The 23,742-nt window shown below is 40.5% G+C and overlaps 1 pseudogene; it reads left to right on the top strand.

The window, feature by feature from the left end:
- Nucleotides 1-2,449: 2,449 nt before the first annotated feature.
- LOC134381739 (interferon-induced protein with tetratricopeptide repeats 1B-like) lies at nucleotides 2,450-8,066 on the top strand (annotated as a pseudogene).
- Nucleotides 8,067-23,742: the final 15,676 nt, after the last annotated feature.

The following is a 23,742-nucleotide window of genomic DNA, read 5'->3' on the forward strand; positions in this document are numbered from 1 at the left end:
TAATGTCTGAGCACAGACAAAAATATGAATACTGTCCAATTGGGTCCCAAAATAAACAAACAGACTCTTCACTTGGCTCCTGTGAGTGACTGCTGCTTCTTTACAAATTACACCTTTAGTCTCCCTCTAGTCTTCCCCCTTTCCAGATACAATTCAAGATATGCAATCATAGAATCATTCCTGTTTCCTGGCAGCATCCAATCCCAAGCAAAGCCCTCCTTCTTAAACCCTCCCCATAATCACCTAGCACAAGCTCAAATCTGATAAATCCTTTCCATCGCCCTCTTACTGAGACACCCCACCGTTCCCCATGGTGTATGTTCTCTTTCACTGCAATGAGGGATGGACCCAGCTTGCTCAACTACAGGTGTATACCTGGTGGTCTTTGGCTGAAAGGGATTGTCACTGAGGATGCCCAGCTCGAGCTGTAGTCACTCTATCATCCATCACCAATTACAGTGAAGCAAGACCAGCCAGTGGTTCAAGACAAAGTGAGCCACTTATCTCCATCAGAAAGAACACTGGATCAGTCAAAGGAATATCTAATATCTAAACTATACGAGCGTTTTGGCCCACAGGGATTAAAAGCTCGTAGAAAATATTTCTGACAAGTCTCTTTCTCTTAGTGTCTTAGCAATTCTCCCTCTTTATAATTAAAGAACTAAAGTATTGTCTACTTCAACAAAAGTAAAGAGTCTGAATTGGAACAGATGATGCTAATCTGAGATTTGGGAAAGTATATACAATTTTAATTTTTTCTTGTCATCTCTATTAGTTATGGTAATGCAAACTGTTATCATACAAAAAACCTGCAATATCACTTGGCAAGCAACATAGAGATTTACTTCTCATCTTCCTGATTGGGAAGTGGCTGTCTTTCATCCAGTGATCCAGGGACTAAGACTCCCTCCACCTTTTGACTATACCATATTTCATATGTTGCTTCCAGGTGTTCACACAAAAGAAGATAGACCGTGGAAGACCATGCATGGGTGTTTCACGGCCTACGCCTGGAAATGGCACACACGATATTTGCCCATTTTCCATTAGCCACAACTCAGGTATATGACCACATCTTAACACAAGGGATTTTGGGAAAGATAGTCTAGTTAAGGGCCCAGGAGAAGGAAGAAACAGTACAGCTGGGCTACAGTTTCACCAGATAATTATGAATAGACAACAATGAAGTTAATAACCCTGCCATGGAACACTCACTGAAAGGGAAATTGTTCTTTGTCCTTTAGTTTCTCTCGCTGCACTACTCCCTGCATAACCAAGATAAAGACACTTACAGGATGACTCTGTAACACCTGACAAGAGGATATCAGAGTTTTCCAAATGGTCCTTTTCTCCTGCTAGTCGTGTGGAGAGTTACACCAGCCTGGATCTCACAGAAAGTCATTAAACATGTCAATGGGATTTGACTGACTCTCTGCTGGTTTTGGCTTCGTATAGGTGGTCTAAAAAATAGTAGGAAGAGCAGGAACATGAGAACAATTCAGAAGAATTATGTGCATTTTGATTGGATTTTATCTTATTTTTTGGCAGCTGACTGATATGGGGATCCGAACACTTGGCCTACGTGTTATATCACCACACTCTAACCACCTGAGCTAACCTGCCAGCCCTCGATTTACACTTTGACAGCCACACATCATAGAGTACTAGAGACCCCAGTGGCCCCATCACATTCTCTGACTAGGTGCACACGTTCCTCTACTGACCAGTTCAAACACCATTGTCTGAACCCCTGATGGTGAACAGTAATGATCATCAAATTGTCAGTACATTTGAGTAGGCTCCACTATGGTCTCGGTTGGCAGTAATACAAATGCTGCCAGAGGATGTAAACAACATGCACTTATCCTTACACACCACTGCCTCAAACCCCAGAGGGAACCATTCTGCCTACCGCAACCCCACAGAGGAAGACCTAGCCAACTGCAGCCTCACCTGCAACCTTATTCTTCCACAGATTGTCAGTGGCTCTCTACGGGGTTCCTTTGGGCATCAACCACTGACCCTGGTCCTAGGAGCTTCCATTGCAGATGTCCGTGGAACCACCTGGCTGGGTGCGTTTGACAGTAACCAGTTTGACAACAGTGTCTGAATTTTTCCACAAAAATATACCTCCCTGTTCTCCACTGGTCTTTCCACAACGTCTGAATGTCATCAGAAGGTCCCGTTATCCTCTATCTCTTAGGCCACATTGACCCCAACAGTAAACGTGCATATCAAAACTGCTTCTCACAAACATCGTGTTAGCTGCCAAAACTGAGCACATATTCATTATCAAAGCAGAAACAGTTCTCCCTCTCTCCAAGTTTCATTTTCACCAAGATGGAACACAGCCAATTTCACTGGGCCTGAAAGGAATGAAAATTGCCTGGCGATACCTCTACTATATAAGCATATGCTTTTCTGAAAAGCCCTAGAACTCTGCGGACAAATGCCAGAGGAGCCTCCCAGCCTGGACCAAACCACAACAGAGCACCTGCTGCCTCAAAGCACCATGAGGTAAAGGCTTTCTCTGCTTTCCCAACCTTATTTCTGTGCACTTTGAAATTCCAAACCTGTCCTTATGGACCATTTCCTTCTCCTAGGGGAGCTGTCTCACTCACGGTTCTGACTCTGATAGGCACCCTCAAGCAGGTAATGGAGGAGAGTGTACTAGAGGGGCTATTTAAGAGGCTGTGCGCTAAGTTCAGGAAAATCAACAGCAGATGATACTAAATAGGAGCTGGGGGAGGGCTAACAATGGTGGTAACATGACACCCCTAGGCCTACCGGGGCAAGAGGAGAGAGTGGTCCCCAGACCTGCAGAGACCTCTACCTGTGGCTGTAGGGGAGGGGCTTCTCTAAAGGTTTTTGGTGAAAAACTCAACCACTGCCAAGTGAGCACGGTGGGAGCTTAGGCATTAACACCACCAGCCTCACCTCCTCCTGCACTCTGATTTCTGACTGTTGCCTTCCGGTGGGCTAAACCCAAAAGAAAGTGAAAACTCAGAGAGGTCCAGGTAATGAAGTCCATAAACTCAGCTTCCCCGAGCACAGAGCATAGTGAAGAAGGCAGGAAAGTTGATCCAAATGACCAAGATGAAAATATATGCACAGAGGTGAGTTTTCTAACTTTCTTCTTACTGAGTTTGCTTTATAAGAGCAGCAGTGCTCTTAAGCGAAGGAAGAAGAAAGGGATCTTAATTCCAAAGGAGATGTCATTTCAGTAGCACTTTCTAATGCAGTGAGAATTATCCAAAGGGTACTTATTGAGTGTTCACGACAGAGGCTTGCGCCTAGAGGGGAGGCTGACATGGGGAGCAGTCAGGGAAAGAGCATTTAGATATTTTCAGGCTTTAAAATGGGAAGGAGAAGAAGCTATGTTCTAAAAGTCTTTTTTTCTGTTCTTACTGATACCAAGTCAAAGTTTTGGGATTACTGTGAAACTGAAATGGTGACTACTAAAAAATTGGCTTTTCACCGAATCAACTGTTCTCAAAGTGTGGTACCCTGACCCGCAGCATCAGCATCATCCGAAAACGTGTTAGCAATGCACATGCACAGGCCCCACCTTAGACCTGCCTACTCAGAAACATCAGAGTGGGGCCCATCCATCTGTGTGTTGTAAGTCTTCCAGGTGATCACGTTGCATGCTAAAGTTTGAAAAACCACTATACTAGATGTTAGAAGATGGGAAATCTTATTGCGGTTGTGAAGTGTTGGTTCTAAAAAATAGGTATTCCTTTCTTGCTGGTTTGGTTAGAACTGGTGAAATACAGAAAATATTTTCTACTGAAAAGCATTCTGACATGATACAGTTCTCCCACTGGATGTCCCATTGAGTGGGAGAGGAAGAGTTTTCAGTAAAAGGGGCCCCGCTTCTAGGATCTCTCCTCCAGTAAACACCTATACCTGTCTTGAGAAGAAATTGTAAGTGAGGGATTACAAAGGAGTTTACCCCAAGAGTATCCAGTCTCTCTTTTTAATATAATGGGCCCGTGGCCATACAATGATGTGAGCTTTGTCCACAGCTGTGGAGCTGACAGAAAGCAGGCTCACCCTCTCCCCAGCCTTGGCAGCTAGGCTACCTGAGAGGTTTTGCAATGGCCTGTGCCTGTGTTTCTAGAGTCCCCTGGTCGGGGTGGCCTAAGGGGGCTCTGGACTATTCCAGAATGAAGAAAACCCATGTTGAGATACTCCTGATCCCAGTGGTACAGAGACAGAGGAGCAGGGTGAGCTCTTCTTTCCATTTATGCGCGTTGATCAAAAATACAAGCAGCTGAAGGGAAGAGGATCTACACACAGGGAAGGCTACTTGTGGTTACAATTCCCCACCTGCCATATGCACAGAGGGGTTAAGTCACCACACACATACACATACTCGTAATTGGATAATAATACATACACTGCTAATGACAGCACTCTCTGTGTGCTTACTAGGTAACAGGAGGACTTTAGGTTCTTAGCATTCCTCTTTTAGAGAGTAAGGACACCTCTCTGATGGCATTCTATCTCATAGTCTTCCCAGGACCAAGAGGAAAGAAAAGATGACGCATGTTGATGAACAACTACCTATAAGAAAGAACAATAATTCTCCTCTGGCAAGTTGGCAGGACAGCCCTGTAAGGCTGTTCCAAGTGTGCGCTGGAAGTTTTGCAATCTTGGTGAGGGCTCAAATCTGGAATATCACCTATCGATGCACCTATCAATGCAGGTCACCCTGGCCCTGATTAGATCACTCAGAAGGAGGGACTCTTTCTACTGATGGCTGGATCAGCAGCTGAGTTGCCTGAGATTATGCTACAAAGTTAGAAAGCCTGGAATGGATCATCCACAAATATTCTAGCAGCTCTAGAGCAATGGCAGTCTGTGCGGATGATTTTCCCTGGGCAGTGTCTGCTCTCATCATACCACGGACTGCAGTAGGCAAAGTGGAGCATTTGGGTCAGAAGCTCTTCCTGATTCCATCTCCTTTAGAAGTGGAGGCTATTTTGAGTGAGGAATACTGATTTTATTCACTCCTGATCTCACCCCATGTTCACAACCATCACATTCAAACCCGCACCCACATCCACACAGGCACGTGCACAAGTTTCATTAGACAATATTTCCGGACCACGGTTGGGTGGTAAAAAGAAAGGTTTCTGGAGCTCCTGACCTCAGCAGTCAACCAAGCAGTCCTGCCGTAAAGCAAGAACAAACTCAGTGTCAGGATGGCATCTTACATAGACTCAGGCCTGCAGAGGATGGCTTGGGAGTGTATGCAGGGATGCACTCAAGAAAAATCCAAGATCTATGGGGAGTTTATGAGGTGGAGATGTTGACGGAAATGAGAGGACTCTATGGAACCAGCAGCTGTATTCTCAGAGGCAATAAATAGTAAGATACTCTGTAAGCCTGAGTATCCTCTACCTCACTTGACAGTTATTCATCTTTTGCGAATTTTCCCTTTCCCTTTATTTTCAAAAGGGAATGTTCTATAGTCTTTTTTGTGATGAGGTTATGGTTAAATATTTTGAGTCAGGATAATGGGATTTATATGAAACTTGCTTTGTGCTATACGTTGTCAAATATAGCATCAAAGGAAATTTATAAAGGTCCCTTCCGGAGTCTTTCTTGGGACTAAAGGGTAGAAAACATGTCAGGTATAAAATGTAAGACAATTAGTTGAGAACGCAGAGGCAAATATACTTACATAGGATGTGAGGGCCACTTTTTTTTCACTATTAGAGACAAATTTCTTTTGGCCCCCTTATGTTCTTAGAGGAAGACTAGAACTTCAGCTGCACTTTATAAAACAGTAAAATATTGGAAAGAAAACTTCTGGTCCCCTTCAAACTTATTATTCTGTCTTCTCCATGCGTAGCTGAGTGATCACTTCACTTTTTGAGATTTAGAGTAACTGCCCGCCACTAGGCTGCAACATTACGTGACATTAGGTTCAGTGAATTACAAAAGTGAGACTTGCCACTTCCTCACATAGACACATCTAGCCCCATGCAATGTTCACTCATCCCCCTACTTGTGTCCCCATGCAGTAAGTCTGCCATTGCGAGGTGGTTCCACCCATTTTTCAACCTGTCTGTTTGGGATTGGCTCAGTAATTTCATAGAGGTGAAGGAGGTAGGATGCCCTACCACATTTTCCAACCTAGCTCAAGCATTCATGAAATTCATCATTTGAAACCATATTTGGCTGTCAAATTTCACTCAGAAGCCTGTCTGGGAGGAGAGAAAACCAAAATGTGTTTACGTGTTGGGAATAAGGGAAAGATGAGTAAGGAATTCACCCTTCTGTGAACCCTCTGTTCCACATTTGTTCAGACAGCATTAGTGGTGTATTACAAAGCTGGGAGGGAGCAGGACAGAAGGGTTTTGCAGTGTTGAAGGTGGTGCTGAAATTATTTTGACATTAGCAGACAAAATCTCTTTTGAGTTGACTTGTAGACTTCCAATACCTACCTGCTGGCACCATGAAGGGTTCAGCATTTCCTCCGGGTGTTTGTGTCAACCTGCAATCTCTCCTAATGGCATAAGCACAGGAGCCAGAGAGGCAAGAGCTAACAGAGGCAGGGACATTGGGACGGAGAATATTTGACTATTTGAAGTGCTGGCTTCATTTCCAGTAGACTGAATACTACTAAAAATAGAAATAATTGCTGTCTTCTTTTACTGTGAGGAATCTGATGGAAATCTCACTGAAGAAAGCCTGGCTCAGTTGAGATGTCACTTTACATGGAAGTTGTTAATTGAATTCACAGCAACGCCTGATTTAGAAAACAGGGTCTTGGATGAGATTCTTCCTAGACACCAAGTACAGTGTGGGAATACACAACCTGCTGGCCTGTAAGAAGCACCAGAAAGGCCATAATCAGAAAGCCTTGGAGAGCTTGAAAGAAGCTGAAGACTTAATCCAGTGAGATCATGACAACCAATCAGACATGAGAAGTCTGGTGACCTGGGGCAACTATGCCTGGGTGTGCTACCACCTGGGAAGACTGGCAAGACCAGACTTAACTGGGCAAGGTGGAGAGCACTTGCGAGACGTTGGCAAGTCACTTCTGCTATTGAATAGAGTGTCCTGAGATGGACCATGAGGAAGGATGGGCTTTGCTGAAGTGGGGTAAAAGGAATTGCGAACAGGCCAAGGACTGCTTTGAAAAGGCTCTGGAAGCACACCCTAAAAATGCTGAATTCAGCACTGGGTATGCAATTACTGCTCATCGATCGGATGGTTTTAACACGTCAACTCTGCACCTTCTAAGACAGGCCGGCAGGCTAAATCCAGAAGATGCCTATATTGAGGTTCTCCTTGCACTGAAGCCTCAGGAAGTAGGACAAGAAGCTGAAGGAGAAGAGTTCATTAAAGAAGCTCTGACCGACAAGTCCTCACAGACTTATGTCTTTCAATATGCATCCACGTTTTACTGAAGAAAAGGCTCTCTAGATACAGCTCTTCAGTTTTTAAATATGGCCTTGTGGGCAACACCCACCTCTACTTTTGTGCATCACCAGATGGGGCTTTGCTACAAGGACAAGATGATCCAAATAAAGAAAGCTGCAAACAGGTAGTCTAGAGGGCAGGATAGAGAAGAAGTGGACAGATTGGTTCGATTAGCTATAAATGAATTTCAAAATACTTTGAAACTAAAAGCCTCATCTGAATCGGCTGATGCTGACCTTGCTGAAATGTATGCACAAATAGGCCACCACAGAGACGCTGAGGACACTTTTCAGAAATTGTTATGCATGAAGATCACTGAGGATCACCTGCAACAAGTGATTCATTACTGATACGGCCGTTTCCAACAATTTCACATAAAGTCTGAAGATACAGCATTCACCTTTTACTTAAAAGGTCTAAAAATAGAAAAAATGCCCTATTACAGGTAGAAACTTCTCAATGCTTTAGAAAAATTGGCTATAAGACGTGTTCACTGGAATGTACGTGATGTGGAAAGTCTCAGCCTCCTTGGGCTTGTCCACAAATTGAAAGGTGAAGTGAGTGAAGCCTTCACATGCTATGAGAGGGATCTGACTCTGGCTGCTGACCTCAATTCTATGTTTTGAAACAGAGGTCACCATTACTCATTTAACATATTCATAACTAAATAGGTCATCAATCTTTCCCAATTGTTGCCTTGAAAAATCTGTAACATGGGGAAATACACAATAGTTTGACACAACACATACTCTGCTGCCTGACTGACTCCCCTCTTTCTTTCCCCTTCTATCCATGTGTCTATGACAGGAGCATCCTTTTTTCAACAACACATCCCTGCACTCATAGGCCAAGGTTGATTAATGCTGTTTGGGGCATCTCTCACCTGCTAGACCAACAAGAATTGTTTTCCGTGTGATCTTGAAAATGAAATGAATGGCTTCCATTCTCGGTCTAGAAGTCCCAAGCAGAAGAGACAAACAAGGAAGGCTTCTTTTTCATGTGCCCAGGGGCACTGACCTGCTACAAGATCTAAGAGCAAAGCAAATGAGCAAAGATGTGCGTTAGAAAGAAGGACGAGATTTGAGGAGTTTATTACAGCATTCCAGCCCGAGTTTCCATTTCCCAAGGCCCTTCCGCAGCCAAGACGGGCTGGTCAGTGAGTCAAGCCAATGACCTCCTTATAATAAATCCAACCTTTTGTTTGCATTTGTTCATCTTCTGGCAATCTCAAGAGATCTGTGTGCTCCAAACACATTGCTGGACGTTAATTCACACCTCAGGAAACTTAAAATGTGTTGGGGAAAGACAAAGTAAGAGAAAAAATCTCGTAGGGATACACAAGGTGAAAATGAAATAAATACTCTAGTGCAGTTTTTAAGTCCTTACTGGGTGGTGTGTGATTTAATCCCCTTTTGCTCCCTACCCCAAAATATTCAGTAACATCTGCTAAGATGACAAATTCTTTGAGTGTATTTCATTGGAGATGTAAATAAAAAGAGATGTATCTTTTATGTTTGGGTGGAAATTGAAAAATGCAGAACAATTTATGCAGCACTAGATGGCCTAAAGCAGAGGAAACTGTGGGAATATAAACCTACTGGATTAGTCTGTTTCTGTTGCTTCTAACAAAATACTTGGAAGTGGGTGATGTATAAGAAAACAAAATGTATTGCTGACACTTTCTGAGGCTGGGCCGTCCAAAGTCTGTCTCGTGGTGGTGACAGCAACCCAGGGGTCTCACATTGGAACATGGTGGAAGTAGAAAGAGCAACAGACTGTGCTCCTGTTTCAAAGCCCTCAGAACCATGCCCCTTGTCATCATTTTTAATCCATTCACGACTGCACGGTCCTACAGTCCAATCATCTTTTCAAGGCTCCACCTTTCAATTACCATAATAGGATTCCCCACCCTCTACACAGTCACAGTGGTGGCTAAGTTTCTCATACATAAAACTTGGAGGACACAATTCAACCTTCAGGGACTTTGGGGATGACATAATCCAATCTACTACAACTACCAAGAATTTTTTAAGATACTGGAGAACAATTTACTCCTGCAGGCCATGGAATTGGAAGGTTGCCTTCTGTTACCTTGATCCCTGAAAATTAGGATTGGCCAATGCCGGGGGATTGGGCTCGGGGACTGGATGGGTCATTCAGATGACACTTAGGGAACACACAAGTCACAACCTTTTCAGTTTTGTTGATACTAAACAAAAAAACAGATTCATCAAATTTAACCAGAGGAAACTACTGAAATGGGAATACTTATATTGTCTTTTCCCTGTAAACATGGGACTCTTGGGCTCATCTGGCCCCTCTTTGAATTCCTGAGCTGTGATCGCTGTAGAGCCACTTGTAGGGGAGATTTGTGTTTGCTCCTGGAATAAATCTAAATGAGAAATCTGAGGACACATCTCTACTGATTAGAAAACACACAGACAATGTTGCTGTACTTATCACACTACATAACTCCCAGCTTTTTGGTTTGGCTCCGTTCTGTAGTAGTTTCTAAACAACTATTGCTCCTTAGCCACTGGCAGGTCTTGGCAAAAAGAAGTAATGGGAGATTTATAATCATCTTGGCTAAATTCATCACAAATATAATTCTCACCTAGTTGGTAAGTCATCAGGAAATTAGGTTTCATTGCACTCATTAATTAACGCTGAAACATTTCCACTACTAAAATTTGTTTATCTAGCAACTGAGTCTACCTAAAATTGGAGGTGGGCGGGGAGGGGATGTGGGCATGTGTATTTGGGTGAGCATAAGGCAAGTCCTAAAACAATCTATTTTAAACAACATCGAATCTCCCAGACATGCAAGCAGAGGAGGTACTCGATAAACAATCATGGAATGGTTGACTGAGCATCTTGTAGTTGCTGCTCGTGTCACTGGCTCCTACACTCAGTATGGACCAGGGAAGAACAGAGGGAAATGGGAATGCATATAAAAGACATATCTATCTGCTTATCGTCAAAAGAAAAGAATGAGAAGATCATAAAATTCTGTAATGGGAATCTATGAAAAAGCAATAGAAGCTAGACTTCTCTGTATTGTTTTTGAAACCATGTAAATATTATACCTAATTATAAAACCAAATTCATATTCCAAAAAGCAATCTGCATCTGCCTACTGAAATGCTTTATCAATTAATTGTGCTGATTACTTTTTTTGTGCAACAACAAATAATATGATAAATTGATGGATGGATAGCGGAAGGAATAGATGAATAGATACATGACAAAGGAAATATGTAAAGCGTTAGTTGTAGAATCTAGTTTTCACTGATAAATTCTCTCAACTCTGCTCCCTTTTACAATGTACATAAAATGTTTAGGTAAAAATGGCAAATGCAATTTCTAAAAAGTAAAGCAAAATGAGACAAACGAGACAAAGTATATGTGGGATACACAATAAAACCACACAGAGAGGAGGATGCCATGTGATTTTTAATACACTGCAATTTGACTCCACACCTTTAATAGGCTATATCTATGGACAAAACAGGGAAAAAATTGTAAAACTCTACTCAGCAAGTACTCTGGAGGTATTTTGTTGATATTATTATTCTGAGACCGTTTTTAGTGTATTATGAAATAAATCATATGGATAAGTTGGTATTACTGAGAAAGGAATGTTCAGTTTGGGAGGAAAGATACACAGCTGCAAGATTCACTAAGTATATTTCATATTACATCTTTAAAATACACACATAGGCCCAATGTCATTTTCCTGGTTTCAGTATTGTACTACAGATATATGTCACTTTTGGGGGAAGTTGGGTGAAAGGAACACAGGACCGACCCTTCCTCCAACTTCTTGTGAGTCTATAATTGTTTCAAAATAAGCCTGAAATGGAAACAGTGAAATGATGAAAATTCCATTAGTACTTGAATATATTGCAGTAAGTCACATTGTGGGTTAGTTAAAGTGGGCTGTGTGGTCCCTCGAAGACCCATGAGCAGATATGAAAATCATTGGACCATTCACAACAAAGGACTTTGGTGTCTGGGTCCTTTCTTCATGGTTTTGATAGGAAGTACTTTATGAATAATCTCAAAAGCCAAGAGCTTGGATTTCATAGAGTGGTCAAAACAGTGACAATTACGTTTTTAAAAAAACAGGCAGTAACTAAGAGTATCTTTGTGATCGAATAAATTGAGGAGAGTATATAATATGTAATTAGCAGAGATACTTGAACTGTTCAATGCTAAATTATAAATTATGAATAGACATATCTGTAAACCTGAGTTTTATGACAAACTGAAAAGACTAAGGGAATTCAAAGATTCAGGAAAGTGTAAATGGATTGATGGCTTCAGTTAAGCCTTTGTTTTTTATGGTCCTAGCATGAAAGCATCCTGTACATCTCTCATGATCACTACGATGCTTTCATTGAACTGTGATTACTGAAACACGTACAGTAGCGACTTCTGCAGGACATGCTAGTGGAAAAGATGCCTGAGAAGACAGAGAAGCCCAACTGTGGAATGTAGCACCACCTACAGTTGAATTTGTTGCTAACGAGAAACCAGTTTTCCAATATGCAACCAGGTCACTACGTCCTATTCTACAGTCTTTAGCAAGCTGATAAAAAAATTTGAGACTACGAGTGATAGATAGGGAACTCTTTGTGGATGCACATTCCTTAATAAGTTGTCATGGGATATTGAAGACAATTCAGCAGAAATAGCTCAGCATCTGTCCATGCTCTTATTATCAACACCAAAAATACTCAAAATCACATTCTTTATCCATGCCATCCTATAGATCAAGAAGAGATTGAGTTTATTGCCCACGATGTAGGGAGAGTAACAAAAGAATAAAGATTCTGAATGTGAAACTCCAAGAAAGGGAAGCAGATCCAGGGATTGAGTCCCAAATCACTCCGCCAGAGGATTTCAGACATGCAATAGACACCAGGGATGGTTCTCAGTCCAGACATACTGCCAAAGCACCTGAGATGTCTTTTCATTATTGAGGTCAGGGGCCCATTCCTAGAGATATATTAATTGCTCTTGGATAAGGCCCACTTAGCATTATTTTTAAAATGTCCCTAGATGATTTTTATGTGCAGTGAGGATTATCTATTCCAAATCCCTTGTTTATCGCTGAGGGAGCTGAAGGTCACAGAAGTAAAATGACATCATAATTGGTCAGTCAATTGCAGAGATGTTGTTAGACTCCTGGGAATGGATTCATAGCCTAGTGCTGAAATTTCATTTTCTAAAAGTTTCGCTCTCTCCAATTCCTATTTTCTTTCGAACTGTAAACACATACACACACACAACACTTTGTTGGCTGTTTTCTCTCTTCTTAATGCTGCTCTGTCCTGAGTTGCTCATGAGTCTGTTTATCCCAGAGAGACACTGGGCAAGATTCCGAATAACTATTCAGCCTGGGCCAGAGCCCCACAGAACCAGAACCACTGCCAAATTCACAGCAATGACGAGATAAACACTTCGATTCTCTGCATGCTATCTAATGCATTGGAAAATTGAGAACCCAATTGTTTTATTCCATAGAAATCTTTTTTTCTTTTCTTTTTTTTGGACAGCTGGTTGTTCCAGGGGTCTGAACCCTTGACCATGGTGTTATAACACTGTGCTCTCACCACCTGAGCTAACCAGTCAGTCCTCCATAAGAATTTCAAAGACCACCTGGCTTCCAAAAAACAGAGGTTTTCTAATTTGTTTATTTCAGCATTTGCTTACAGACTGAACATTTATCTGAATACATGATGAAACTTCTCTTATTAATTCAGAAATTCTTATTTGTGTAGAACATTCTGACTACTTCAGGATATCTCTGTGGAAGCTTATTTCAATAGGTGAGGGCTAAGATAGACAATGAGCTAGGCAGGGGGAGTTGAGCAGAAACTGTTTGGATTTGCAGTGTGTCCAATTTGGTGTTTCGAAGACCAACACATTATTATAGCTGCTCTTCTTCTGGCTTCATAGTTTAAAAGACAAAGTAGGTAGCTTATTTTAAAGTATTCATTATTTTTAACTTGATGACTGAAAATAGTAATGACAATAACACCAAAAACAGCCGCCTCTTATTTGCATGCTTCCCTGTGCCAGGTAGTTGCTAAGTATTTAATCTCAAATTCTTTGAACTATAGTTGAGATTGAGTTGACATGTGATCAGAATGTGCATGTCCATGCTGGAGCAATAGAGGGTGCTCTATTCCAAACCATAGCCCCTTGCTTTTACCTCCCGCCAAAGTGATCAGAAGTTACAAGCCTTTCTTGGTATTTGGCCTCTTTTCTTCTTTCCTAAACCAGGTTGACTTGTTTATTTCTGTCAAGCTGAAACCATAAGTAAGGAGCAGAATCTCCATGACTTAATCAGGACTAGGTATTTATATTTTATAGTCAATTCCTTCTCTATGCAGGAAGCTAACTGAAATTAGACCTACCTCTCTGAATTCTCCCATTTTTATGCAGTCATCCAGAATCCAGACTACAACCTCCATGATTGGCAACAATGGGCTAATGCTCTTTTAAGGCTATGAGGCAGATCTGGTTCCAAATGCTGGCCAGACATTGGGTTGCAGGAGCACTACAAATACTTATGGTTTCAGCACCACAGTCATTGGTAATCTAGTTTTATACCACTCGGTACTTACCAGGAAACCCCATAAGACACCTAAGTCGTGGTCTTTGCCCCTTGGCCCTTGCAAGTAGAGCTGTGGACAAAAGGTAACTCCACAACTTTTCAACTCTTATCTCTAATTCCCTATTTCTCTCAGCCTAAATGCTTGATATTCTTCTCTGTTTGTGAATAAGCTTTCTCCCTATTTTAATTATTTTCGGGACACACAGCAAAACATGGTTAACAATGGTATACAAATATATATACTTCCCAGATTTAGATTTCCAGACAAGCAAGTCTGATTACCTCCTCCCAATAGGGGCTTTCCCATGATTAAATTAACTGTGGCTGGGGGTAAGTTTGCTTTGTGTAAGCTGCTGGAGAATCATCACCACATGTACCAGGAGACTGAGGCTATTTGCAGCAAAAACTACGCAGAATTAGAAGCTCAGCAGGCACCAGTAATAAGAACCAAACCTACACTAAGGAGCCCAGCACAGCTTTACTTTTAATCTCTTACTGCAAACACAGAACATTGCATGAGCCAGCTTAAGGAAGGCTTAGCCAGGCTGACATAGCACCAAGAAGAATGAGCATAGCTAGGATAATCTTGCACAGCTACGAGAATCATTTCTGATGAAACAGAACACCTTAGATGGCTAGAATAGAGACTGTTGAAAATAAAAAACTATTTTTTTATCATTAGGCCTAACATGTTTCATTTTGAAAACTCAAGATGCTACCGCATCGATTTTCTCTCTTCCTATGAATAGGGAAGAGGTTACAGGCCCCTTTCTACCATTGCCCATTCTCTAGAAGGGTATGCAAAGGCATAGAATAATTAGTAAGACACGACCTCGCAGTGAATGGCAGCAAATTTAGGTTGAGAATCCCATTCGGAGACTTCAAAATTTTATATCATTAAATGAACAATCGCTGCGGGGAGGAGGCTATGAAATTTGCAAGTTCACACAGTCAATTTTTACAGGTCTCCCTGCTCTAGGTTCAGGGGACTCTGCACTAACTAGCATCTCCTAGCTCCCAAGTTTCTACAAGGCCAGGAAAGAGGAAGTAGCACATGAAAAAAACTGATTTCACCAGCCTCCTCTCAACTAGTTTCCAAAACAAAACAAGGAAAGCAATCACTGTTTTAAGTTTCTTTTTCCTCGAGCAGGAACTCTGCCAGTTAGTTTCACTTTCCGATTTCAGTTTCCACCTTGGCTTCCAACTTCTAATTGGACAGACACACCCATAGCTAACATCATCACTTGCTCTTTAGCTCCCTTGCATAGCCCTGTTCTGGAGTTGAAACTCATCTGAAAATCCACGAGACAGACTGGCCAGATCTCAGAGGAACCCATCTGGCTAAACAAAACACTACAGAACTGCTGCCTAATTTACAGCAACTAGGAGGGAAGGATTTCTCTGCATCTCTGCCATTATGTCTAAAGTTTTGGAAAAAATGTTAATTAAATACTATCGCAACAGGTTTGGTCTCAGTGAGGTCAAATTTCCTAACTTTTCTATGTGAGTATCTGCCTGTTAGCAACAGCCTGAGGAAGCTCACCTCATGCTACAGCCCAAAGAAGAGAAGGAAAATGGGAAAAGAGTCTTGCAGGAAGGGAGAAAATGATCCCAAACTTGGTTATTCTTTACCCCCAGATTCACTTCTGTTTGATCCGGAGAAGCAATGAACAGCTTGTCTGGGTAGAGACAGGGCTTTCTGTTGACTCCTCACCAGGGAGACTAAGCAGGTCCCACGGGCCATGTAAGCCACAGTCAGGGGCTTCTCAGATGTCCTGGGGGAAATATTGCGGGGCTGTGGTAGGAGAAGCTCACAGCCTTCCTCTGTAGGCGTCTGGTCTCACTTTCTGTGTTGCTGGGCTCCTGTGTCAGGCCTTCTCAGTCTGACTGGATTTGAAGTTAGCAGACGACCCCTTCTCTGGGGAATCCAGGCTGTCAGCAGATCCCTGACCTCCTCCTTCCCCTGGGTCTTGCCTGGAGTTCTGTGCTTGGGAACATCCACATTTACCTTACTTAAGGGGCTTACTGTGGGAATTTCTATATTGTTCTCTCTGAAACTTCCTTCAAATAATCCCTAATATCAGCAAATTATAAAAACTATTAATTAATATTGACTTGAAAATTTTTCCTCAGTGCTCCAGTGGGCAAAATTTTGAAGGGGCAAAAGTTCTAGACACTACACAATTACAGGCCTGTAATCAACCCTCCTCTAGAAACAGGTAGAGTTGTCACTGATAATTAAAGTAATAACAACAACAACAAATGTTATAGAAGTAGCTATCACTTCCGGAATACTTACTAAGTGCCAGCCTGGCTTCTAGAAGTAGTATGTAAATTATTACATTTAATTCTCAAGAGTAGCCTATGGAACAGGGACTCTTGTATTATCCTGATTTTGCAATAGGGAGTCTTAGATTGCAAAATGTTAAGATCCTACCGACAATAAGTGGTAGAGCTGAGATATGAACCAGAGTGTCTAAATTCAGTGATAGTTTATGAAACCTTAAACCAACGTTTCCCAAAGGGTGGCAGAGGGGTTTATGAGATCATTTCAGATGGCATACCAATTAGCTTCTATGTTTATTTCAACATGCACTAGGAACAATATTCTATTCAGGTTAGGGATATGATTTTTTATCGTGATAAAATTTACCATTTTAACTATCTTAAAGTAGGCAGTTTAGTGGGATTTAGGATTTTCACAATGTTGTTCAACCATCACCACTATCTAGTTCAAGAATATTTTTACCACTATGAAGAGAAACCCCACACCCATCAAGCAGTGACTCCCTACTCTCTCTTCTCCCCGGGCCCCAGCAACCATTCATCTGCTTTCTGCCTCTACAGATTTACCTGTTTTGGAGATTTCATGTCACTGGAAACATACAATATGTGACTTAGTGAATTCTAATGATTTTATGTTGCCTCAGCGTCTATTTTGAATCTAGGTTTAACATTGTCACACCAGAAGCAAGGCTCAGTCAACCATGACACAGTGTCTAGTTCTCTTCGCCCTCCTCCCAGTTCCTCAATATAATTGATCAAGATACCACCATCTCCTGGTTGACCACCTTCCTAGGAGATAGCTAGATATGACTACGGGACTTGCCCCACTGACCCCCGCACCCTGCATGGACTGGGCAGATATGCTGCAGTGACCCACTTGCTATAAACCCACCAACTAGAACTCTTCACAGAAAACCCACTAATGTAGTGCCCTGGACCCCAAGAAAGGCTTGGTACCACAGCTTCCTCTTTTTCTCTTGCTCCCCACTTGTTGATTGAGCATGTCGTTTAGTCCCTTTGGGTAGCTATAACAGAAACACCTGAGACTTCGTGATTCATAAGGAAAAGAGATTTATTTGGCTAATGATTCTGGGACAGCTGCATCTGGCACGGGCCTCAGGCTGCTTCTGTTCATGGCGGAAAGTGGCAGGCAGCTGGCGGGAACAAGCAGATCACATGGCGAGAGGAAGCAAGAGAGAGAGAGAGAGAGAGAGGAGGTGCCATGGTCTTTTTAAGGAATGAGCTCTCACAGGAACTGATAGAGCGAGAACTCACTCATTAATCCCCCCTCCCCCAGGGAGAGCATTAATCCATTCATGAGGGATCCGCCCCCATGACTCCATCAGTTTCCAGCACTGCCACATGGGGGATCAAATTTCCACATGAGTTTTGGAGGGGACAATACATCCAAACTCCATCAGCATGTGTTTCCCCAACAGCTTTCTCTTTCCCATTGGCCCTGGAAGGGATGCTGCCCTCTTCTCTTTGGGGTCTATAAGTCATAAACTGCCCGTGTTATTTCATGTGTGTTTTCAGTTGCTTCCTCTCTGTCTCATCTGACCAGTACACACCCAAATCTAACTTCTTTCCAGGTCAGGGCTCTCCTAGAAAGTGGCTATCTTGGTAGGAATAAACTAAACACAGGGCAGACAAGAGCCACAAGGGCATTCACCAGTACAAAAAAGTTTCCTAAGAGAGACACACCTGGTAATGGGTCAGACAGACCCTTAGGCATTAGCCATCCACCAGGATAAAGAAGTATCCTATGGAAGGCACAATGTAAATATCCATGATCACCTCCCCTGGAGCCCCACGAGAGCAGGGCTAGAGTTTGTAGCCACTTTCATGACAGTGATCTTTAGACCAAACGAAGAAAAACAAAAACAAAACAAAGAGAGAGAGAGAGAGAGAACTATGACAGTGGCCTTTTGGGTCTGGTTTCTTTCATTTAGCATAATGCTGTCAAGATTAATCCATGTTGTAGCATGTATCAGAACTCCATACGTTTCATGGCTAAATAATATGCTGTCTTATGAATATACTACATGTTGTTTGTCCTTCATCAGTTGATGAAAATTGGAGTTGTTTCCACCTTTTGGCTATTGTGAATAGTGCAACAATGAACATCTGTATACAAGTTTTTATTTAAACAGCTGTTTTAAATTATTTTGAGTATATAACCAGCTGTGCGGTACACCCAGAAATATATACCCAGCAGTGGGTCATATGGTAGTTTTCCATTTAACTTGCAAAGGGACCTCCAAACTGTTTTCCACAGCAGTTGCACCGTTTTACATTCCCACCAGCAATGCATTAGGATTCCAATTTCTCCATACCCTTGCCGACACTTGTTCACTTGTTCTTTTCCTTTTTTTAATTGTTGCTATAGCCGACTTAGTGGGAGAGAAATGGTACCTCGTCATGGTTTGGTTTGCATTCTTCTGACCACTAATGATGTTGAACTTATTTTTATGTGTTTGTTGGTCCTCTCTGACTCTTCTTCTTTGAAGAAAGGTATACTCAAGTTGTTTGCCCATTTTTTAACTGGGTTGCTTGTCTTTTTGTTGTTGAGCTATAAGGTGCTTACATACATTCTCAATACTTGTATATCAAAACAAAGATAGACATAAGGGCTCGGGTCTTTACGCAATAAAAAATAATGTTTTGGATGTGTCTCTGCAGCTCACTTTTCTCAATTAAGTATATATTATGAAAGTCCTTCAAACTCTTACTGGTTTTGGTCTAATTCATGCAATCCACTAGCTGCATAGTATTCTGTGGTGTAGATATACCATAATTTATGTAACTATTCCCTATTGATATTTCCATTTTGTTGCTAATGAATACAATGTTGTAATGAACATTCTTGAACTTACATCCTTAAGTATTGGTGTTTTTAATCTGGGAAATACAAAGGTACTTCAAAAAGCTTTTGGAAAAATAAAATTAAAAGATAACACAAATTTTTCTATGAAATTTTTGAAGATCCCTCATAGATTCTAAGAAGTGGAATTACTTTGTTGAATAAAACGTGTACTTTAATAACTATTATCAGATTGATCTTCATAAAAGTCATAACGATTCATGGCTGCAGAATTTATATCCTCATCCATTTAAACTTTTGCCAATCTGAGTGGAATAAAGTCCTAAAAGACTTTGTTTAATTTGCATTTCCCTAGTGGCTAGGGACTTAGAGCATCTTTTTTCATATTTACTGGCTATTTCTATTTGCTCTTCCACAAATTACCTATTCATATACATTTCTGTTGTTCTTTGGAACTATTACCGATCTGCAAAAGTTACAGAATCAGAACCTTCTCCATCTCTATTACACATATTTCCCACATTCTTTTTATTTTTCTATTCACCTTTTTTAGAGCACCCTTCACATAAATAAGCTTTAAAATGTTTTATTAAGGTAAAATATGCATAATATAAATTTATCATTTTAACCATATTTATGTGTGCAGTTCTATGACATTCAGAACACTCACTTTATCGTGTAACGATCATCACCATATACCTCCACAACTTTTTCATTTTCTCAAATAGAAACTCTGTACCCACTGAACACTAACACCTGATTCCCATCTCCCCGACAGCCCCTAATAATCACCTTTCCACTTTCTGTCTCTATGACTTTGACTATTCTAGGTACCTCTTATCAACGGAATCATACAGTATCGGTCCTTTTGTCACTGGCTTATTTCCCTTAGCATAATGTCTTTGAGCTTTGTCCATGTTGTAGCATGTGTCAAAATATCCTTTATTTTTAAGGCTGAATAATATTCGACTGTATGTATATACCACATTTTGTTTATCCATTCATCCATTGATGAACATTTGGGTTGCTTCCACCTTTTGGCTCTTGTGAATAATGCTGATATGAACATGGGTATATAAGTGTCTGTTTGAGTTCCTGCTTTCACTTCTTTTGGGTACATACTGGTTTCCTAAAGTAGAATTGCTAGATCATGTGGTAATTCTAAGGTTAATTGTTGAGGATTCATAGCATTTTCTACAGCAGCTGTCCCATTTTACATTCACACCCACAGTGCACAAGGATTCCAATTTCTCCACATCCTCGCCAATACTTAGTTTCTGTCATTTTTTTTAATAGCCATCCTAATGGGCATGAAGTGGCATAACATTGTAGTCTAGGATTGTTTTTCCCTAATGATTAGTGATGTTAAGCATCTTTTGATGTGCTTAGTGGCCATTTGTGTACCTATTCAAGTCCTTGGCCCATTTTTAAATCAGATGTTTGGTTTTTTGTTGCTGAGTTGTAGGAATTCTTTATATATTCTAGATATTAATCCCTTATCAGATACATGATTTGCAAATATTTTCTCTCATTCTGTGAGTTGTCTTATCATTCTGTTGATAATCTCCTTTGACGCACAAAAGTTTTTAATTTTGTTGAGGTCCAACTTGTCTATTTTTACAGTTGTTGCCTGTGATTTGGGTATGATATGCAAGAAAACATTGCCAAAACCAATGTCATAAAGATTTTCTCTTATGTTTTCTTCTAAAAATTTATAGTTTTCGGTCTTACATTTAGGCCTTTGGTCCATTTTGTGTTAATGATTGTGTGCAGTGTAAGGTAATGGTTTAACTTCATCTTTGTGCATCTGGATATCCAGGTTCCTCACACCATTTGTTGAAAAGACTGTCCTTTCTCCATTAAATAGTCTTGGCACTCTTGTCAAAAATCATTCACCATTGTTATAAACTAAATTTTGTTTCCCTGACCCCAAATTCAGATGTTGAAGCCTTAACTCCCAACATTGTATTTGGAGATTGTATTTGGAGAGAGAGCCTAAAAGAATGTAATAAAGGCCAAGTGAAGTCATAAGGGTGGAACCTTAGTGGGTGGAGCCTTAAGAAGTGAAGCCCATTGGGCTGGTGTCCTTGTAAGAATAAAAAGAGACACCAGAGATCTTTCCATGTCTCAAAAAGAGACTTATATGTGCGTAAGTTCACATCAACATTATTCACAATAGCCAAAAGATAGAAGCAACTTAAGTGTCCATCAATGCATAAATAAACAAAATGAAAATGTAATATACATTTCCCAATTTTGATATTATACTATAGATGTATAAGATATTATATGTGTTTGTGTGTGTACGTATGCATATTATTCAGCCTTAAAAAGAAAGGACATTCTGACACATGCTACAACATGGATAAACCTTGAAGACATTACGCTAGGTGAAATAAGCCAGCCACAAAAGGACAAGGAAAGACCATGTGAGGATGCTGCAAGAAGGTGGCCACCTGCAAGCCAGGGAGAGGGTCCTCACCAGGAATCAAATTGGCCATCACCTTGATCTGGGACCTCTATCTTCCAGAACTCTGAGAAAATTAATTTCTGTTGCTTAAGTCTACGGTATTTTATGGCAGCCTGAGCTGACTAATACAACCATATGTGTGAGGGTTTATTTCTGGGCTCTTCTATTCTATTCCATTGGTCTCTGTGTCTGTCTTTGTGCCAGTACCACAGTGTTGTCATTACTGTAGCTTCGTCGAAGTTTTGGAATAAAGACATGTGAGACATCCAACTTTGTTCTTCTTTTCCAAGATGTTTCAGCTATTTGGGAATCCTTAGATTCTACGTGAATTTTAGGATGAATTTTTTTATTTCTGCACAAAAGTAATTTTGATAAGGATTGGATTAAATCTATAGATCACCTTGGGTAGTACTGACATCTTAACAATATTAAGTCTTCCAAACCATGGACACGGGATGTCTTTCCATTTATTTGTGTCTTCTTTAATTTCTTTCAGCAATGTTTTGTACTATTTTATGTACAAGTCTTTTGCCTCTTTGGTTAGATTTATTCCTAAATATTTTATTCTTTTTGATGCTATTGTAAATGGTATTGTTTTCTTAGTTTCCTTTTTGGATTGTTTTCATTAGTGTACAGAAACACAACTAATTGTTACATGTTAATTTTGAGTCATGCAACTTTGTTGAAGTTACTTATCAAAATTCTCACAGTTTTTGTGTGGAATCTTTAGGTTTTTCTACTCATAATAAGATCATGTCATTTGTGAATGGAGATCATTTAAATTATTCCTTTCAGTGTGGACATCTCCTATTTCTCTTTCTTATCTAATTGTTCTGACTAGGACTTCCAGTGGTGAGAGTGGGCATACTTACCTTGTTCTTAATCTTTGAAGAAAAGTTTCAGTCTTTCACAATGAGTGTGATGCTAGCTGTACTTTCATATGTGTGTTTTTTATATATGACATGCATTGTGTAGAGTTAGTTTTGTTCTATTGCTAGTCTGTTGATTGTTTTATAATTAAAGTATTGAATTTGGTCAGATATTTTTTCTGTATCAATTGAAATAATCGTGAGATTTTTCTCCCTTCATTCTGTTCATGTGGTATATTACATTAGTTGATTTTCATGTATTGAATTCTCCTTTTGTTTGACATTCTCCATTTATATGACATTCTTGAAATGACAAAATTACAGAGATGGAAAACGAGTTAGAGTTTTCCAAGGACTAGGAATGTTTGCGGGGTGCCAGTGAGGAGGTGACAGGTATAATTATAAAGGAATAGCATGAGGAAGATGTGGTGGTAGAGTAGTTCTCTATATCGATGGAGGTGATGGTTCCATAGGTATACTCATGTGAACAAATTACATAGAATTATATACACATTGTTGTACCAATGTCAATTTCCTAATTTTGATATTGTACTATAGCTATGTAAAATATAATCATAGGGGGAAAATGGACGAAGGATACACTAGATCTTTGCATTGTCTTTGCAAATTTCTGTGAATCTATAATTATTTCCAAATAACAAGTGAGAATAAAAAACTTTGTTCAAATATTATCTTTCTTAGGTGGTATTAATTTATTGCATATATGCAGACGAGGGTCTTCAAGTCAACAGTGCTTCCTAAGGCTCTGCATTTTTAACTGGTCTCAACCTATTTATATTAATAGTAAAATAGAAAACTCTTATGTAGCACACAACATGCTCTAACAGCTTTATATATATGGGCTTATTAATCCTCTCCAAGGCCAGTGTGATAAGTACTATTGTCATCTCCATTTTATAAATGGGACTCTGAAGCACAGCATGGTGATTTGGCTAGAAAGTGCCAGAGTCAGAGAATGGGGCCAAGCAAACTGCAATCACAGTCCATGCATATCTTAAAAATCCAGGTAATGTAAAGAAAATAAAAGGAAGTGTGTTCCTTCAAGAATAAAAACGAAAATACAAGGGGTTTTATCTGGGTTTTTCTTTTGGCTGTCATTCATCTAACAAATAAAAACTGCTTTTGCATTTACAGTAAGAACGCTGATGATCATCAGGTCAAAGACAGGCTGAAGGAATTGAGATGTCACTTTAACTGGGGGCTGCTA

The sequence above is a fragment of the Cynocephalus volans genome, chromosome 7 (genome assembly GCF_027409185.1).
Source record: "Cynocephalus volans isolate mCynVol1 chromosome 7, mCynVol1.pri, whole genome shotgun sequence".
Classification (NCBI taxonomy): domain Eukaryota; kingdom Metazoa; phylum Chordata; class Mammalia; order Dermoptera; family Cynocephalidae; genus Cynocephalus; species Cynocephalus volans.